This window comes from Alosa pseudoharengus, unplaced genomic scaffold, assembly GCF_046254945.1.
Source record: "Alosa pseudoharengus isolate Yale_2024_CS ecotype anadromous, Long Island Sound unplaced genomic scaffold, YU_APseudo_1.1 YU_APseudo_1.1_scf_3, whole genome shotgun sequence".
NCBI lineage: Eukaryota > Metazoa > Chordata > Actinopteri > Clupeiformes > Clupeidae > Alosa > Alosa pseudoharengus.
In genome coordinates, this window is record NW_027468718.1 from 1,707,772 (window position 1) to 1,712,771 (window position 5,000).

The 5,000-nt window shown below is 42.8% G+C and overlaps 1 protein-coding gene across 2 annotated transcripts in view; it reads right to left on the reverse strand.

Annotated features, from left to right (window-relative positions):
- The window catches only part of LOC143100011 (mitogen-activated protein kinase kinase kinase kinase 4-like), an 89,825-nt gene that overhangs the window by 21,785 nt on the left and 63,040 nt on the right, over positions 1-5,000 (reverse strand). The gene's annotated exons all lie outside the window — the stretch shown is intronic.

The following is a 5,000-nucleotide window of genomic DNA, read 5'->3' on the forward strand; positions in this document are numbered from 1 at the left end:
TGCAAGTAAGCCAACCCTAACCCTAAAGCTAGCTAGCAGTGCTAGTAATCTAACCCTCACCCAAAGCTAGCAAGCAGTGATAGTAGGCTAACCCTAAAGCTAGTAAGCTAGGCCTAACACCGAGGCTACACCAGGTGCGCAACTGAAGCATTCCGTTTGAGTCTGCTGCAACAATTAGGTTCCACTAATCAATAGAATTAGCTAAACCTAAGGTGAAACTACTGATGCGTACATTAAAAAATTTAGACCAGTCTTCTAAAACTATTTTCACGCTACGCGAACAGAGCAATTCAGTTACACACCCAGTGTAGCCTCCCTGTGACCCTCACACAAGCTAGCAGGGCTAGGAAGCCAACTCTAATCCTACAGTTAGGTACCAATGCTAGTAAGCCAACTCTAACCCTAAAGCTAGCTAGCAAGGCTAGTAAGCCAAGTCTAACTCTAAAGCTAGCTAGCAGGGCTAGTAAGCCAAGTCTAACTCTAAAGCTAGCTAGCAGGGCTAGTAAGCCAACTCTAAAGGCCTATTCACATCAAGAATGATAACAATAACGATAACTATAAATAGATATCGTTCTCGTTAATATGAATGACAACGTTCACACATAAACTATAACGATAACGACATGAAGAACGATATCGTTGGGGATCACTTTCAGAGCGATTTTCAGAACGATAAAAAGCTAATAGCCAATCAGAACCCATAGAATTTTAACCGTCACATTCATTAAAACAAGGACAGGCTTTGTATTTTTTTTTAGTTGTTCAGTGTGAACGCTTTTATCGTTACGGTTATAGTTATCGTTATAGTTCTTGGTGTGAATAGGCCTTAACCCTAAAGCTAGCCAGCAGTGCTAGTAAGCCAACTCAAATTCTAAAGCTAGCTAGCAGGGCTAGTAAGCCAACTCTAACCCTAAAGCTAGCTAGCAGTGCTAGTGAGCCAACTCTAACCCTAAAGCTAGCTAGCAGGGCTAGTAAGCTAAGTCTAACTCTAAAGCTAGCTAGCAGTGCTAGTAAGCCAACTCTAATCCTACAGTTAGCTAGCAGTGCTAGTAAGCCAACCCTCACCCTCACGCTAGCTAGCTGTGCTAGTATGCCAACTAGGGCTGGGATCAGGGCTTAATTTGAGCCGGAACACGCCGGAACATGTTCCGGCACCTCCGACGTTGGATCCGGAACCTCTTTTATTGGATCCGTCAATTAAGTCAATATAAAAAATAAATCGCCTAAACGAAAAATAAATAAATTACTGTTTGTGTAGTTTTCAATGTTGATATCTTTCTTATTAGTCTTTAGAAATAGGGGAAAGACCAAACAGGATACAACAAGCTAATGGAGGATTTGAAAGTGCTTTATCCACATTATTGGCCACAGGAGGGTGATGCACTGTTCGGGGAGAGAGAAGTTGAGATGCTCTGCCAGCAGTTTTGCATCGATAGCCCGTGGAATGTCATCAGGGCTTTCAGGGAATACCACCTCTACCATCTCCCCCCCATTTGCCTTGTCGGCCCGCCGCTTGCCCGGTTCAACCCCTTTCCTTACGTGAGGTCATGGATTTATAATAGACATAGGTGTAGAGAAAGAAACAGGTAATGGAGGCCGGGGGTCTGGATGCTGTATGGGCCGTTTTGGACAAGTAGGCCTGGGCTACGACAGGAAGAAATCGCGCTTCCACGCTGTATCTAGTTGATCATTGATTACTGGGTGTGGGTGGTCATCATTGCAATTTATTTTACTTAAGCGCCGAGGCTATTAGCCCCTTGTTGGACTGTTTTGTTGGTTCCCCTGTATCTCCTATTTTCCCGGTCTGTGTGCACGCTTGTGTGTGTGTGTGTGCGCGTGAGTGTTTGGGTCTCCCGCTCCCTCTCTGTGAGTTTTTTTTTGTCAGAGCTATGTACGCAGGTTTTTTTTGTTGTTGGTCCGTAACCTCAAATCCCCGTTTTGAGTCGCCGGATCCACCCCCCCTTTGCGCTCTGGCACCTCCCACTTTACAAATTAAGCACTGGCTGGGATAAACAGTTATTTTTTAAACGATTAATCTAGCGATTGTTTTTTCGATGCATCGATTAATCTAACGATTCATTTTTTCAGTCCGATTCGATTTCGATTCGATTCGATTATCGATTATCTCCCCATTAATTCACTAATAGCAACTTATACATGTTTATTTACATATCTGAATGAAAAAACATGAATTCTTTAAAGGCACACTATGCAGGTTTTTCAGCTTAATATGCAAGTTTTTTAGCTTAATTTACCTTCATTTACCAGCTTCAGAGTCATTGGAATGGTTATATGACTTTTTTGGGGTTGAATGGTGGCCGTCTCGCTTCCCTCTAGCGCCTGTGAGCAGAAAAACCACCCTTGCAACTGTGGGCCGGCGGGCCGGCGGCCTCAGTGTCAGGAAGTATAACGAGTGTAACGAATTGCTTTACTGCATTCAAATACACATACACGCCAGGCACCGGCTAGAAAAAGGTAGTGATGGAGTTTCTCAGACATTCGTCATGACAGAGCAAGCGAAAAATAAGTAAAAACCGAAAAAAAACCAGTAAGGAAATTGCCAATACTGCATAGTTTACCTTTAACATTGCAATATATGTTTATTGCTCTCAAGATTCCAAAATAAAAGACTGAAGTGCAAGTAACTACAAGTGCAAAGTAATGCATTCTTAGGGCTCTATCTTCCGTGCGGGCGCAATAGACTTTGTATACTCGCGCGTTTGTCTTTCCTATTTTGCAGTCAGCGCATATTGGAATTTTCCCTCCACAGGTACATGCCTGTAAATTAGGGAATTCGATTGCGCCCACGGGGGCGGTTCAGCGAAAAGACAATGTTCCGGCGCAAACGTTCACTGTTGATATTTTGCAGTTTCAGAAAACAATTCCGCCACAGACCAGGAACTCCCTGGTCTAAAGTCTGTGGCGAAAATGCAGATGCTATTTTAAAGAAGCCCTATGCAGGTCTGGTTATTCCTTCGCTGTTTCTGGGTTTTCGCCTGATTTGGGCTCGCATTATTCACGACATAGCTCCCCCTGCAGCTTCGGTAGCAAGTGACTGCTACGCTAAACCCCCAATAGCTAGCGAGCTAGCATCAATAAACCAAGCTAAACACATAGGGCTCACAATAAAACGGTCGAGCAAAAATCACATTACAAAAGTTCACCCAAAGGTAGGCTACTTACAATTTCAACAGCAACAAAGCCAAGTCGGAGTCCGTTTTGCAGTCTTCTTAGAAACTACAATCTGACTAAATCTGACTACATTTTCGAGTATTTCCGCCGAGTTACATCCGGATGTGTTCCGACCGTGACCAGAAAGTTGCATATTCGGTTTTTCCGCGTAGAAGCACTAGGGGGAGACGAAGCACCCACCAAACGACCCAAAAAGTGTTGTAGAACCATCAGAATGACTCTCAACCTGCATAATTAAGGTCATTTTTGCTAAAATTGTTGCATAGGGCCTCTTTAAGGGCGCATGCATGACCACAGGCCTGCATGAATGAATGCGTTGCACACCAATCTACAGACACCTCCGTGCACAGACGGAAACATTCAAAGCCTTGATAATATTTGTCCATTTCCCGGTTTTGTTCGTGCATTGGTGACCTAAATATTTAGTAGCCTATATAGTACAACATCTACATGCAATATCTTTACAACAACGCCTAATTACGACCTATTAATCTGGACAACTTTATAGGCTACAGCCCTATAAAGGCTAAAGTTACATTTAGTTTTGTTCCAATTTACCGTTGTGTAAGGTTTTAAGCACCAAGCTTTGCTATGTTCCCTCCATCCTTTCGTTATTTTCAAAAAACGTTTTATATCCATGATGGCCTTTAAGTCTTGAGTTAGTGAATTAGCTTAAATCAGCTTTTCATGTGCTGTTAACCAGCAACAGATAGTACAAGAAAGCAGCAAGTATGGTTACAATTTCTATACAATTTCTGTAGTTGCTGCATCCATTCATTGTTATTCTCTCTCCTGCTCAAATAAATGTTGTGCGTGAATTAAGTTGATGATAACGTGTTTACAAACTCTGCTTTACAGAAAATATTGTAAATAGTCTACTGTCACGCAGTTAATGGGATACTGTGCAGAGTTGAAAGTTAGGTCAACTTAAACGAAGCCCTTGCTTGGCCGCCTGTGCTGCGCAACGCACACTTAGCTCCTCTCATCTATACAATGAAGTTCCCATTTCTGTAAACCATACATAATTTCAAAGAAAAATATTACCACTCGAGGGAAATCAGTGTGGTGTCCATGTGAAAAAATAGGCATAAATCTAGCGTACACATTTTCACGAATCACTGATGTGTTGATGACGACATAAATTAGGAAATGTTAGAGGACTTAAGGAGACGTGATGTTGAACTGCATGCCGATGCCATTTAACCCAAATGCCCCAGCGGCAGCACGGGAGAGAAGAGATTAACTGACAGAAGATATGCATTGTCTATAGAGAGGTAATGTTAGATTACATTGTACATTGCAAATATATCACCATGCATTCATAACCTCGTGATTCAGTGAGAATGATCCCCAAACATCGGAAAGTATGTCTTTGTGACAATTCTGTATTACATTTTGTCAAGAGGAAAAATCAATAGCTAACTGTTCCCAACTGAACAGTAATTATAGCGCTGTGAACGCTCCTGGCTGCGCCTGGCAAATACGCCACCATAATAGCAATCAGCTATGGAACAAGCGTGCCTGTTGTTAAAGGGAATGTGAGATGACGCTCTGATTGGTTTATTGCACGATACGCCCAAACCACACCCATGATTAATGTAGCTACTTCAGACCACCCCATTTTAGATTTGCGTCGGGCGCAACAGTCAATATCCCGCCGGTAAAATAGCATCAGCGCCCAAGATCCGCCCACAAAGTCACTTGCGTTTTGCGCGAAGACACTTCCGTTTCAGACCATTAAAATAGGGCCCTTAGTCAGAGGTAGCATTCAATACTACTAGTAAGCCAACCCTCACACTAGCTACCTC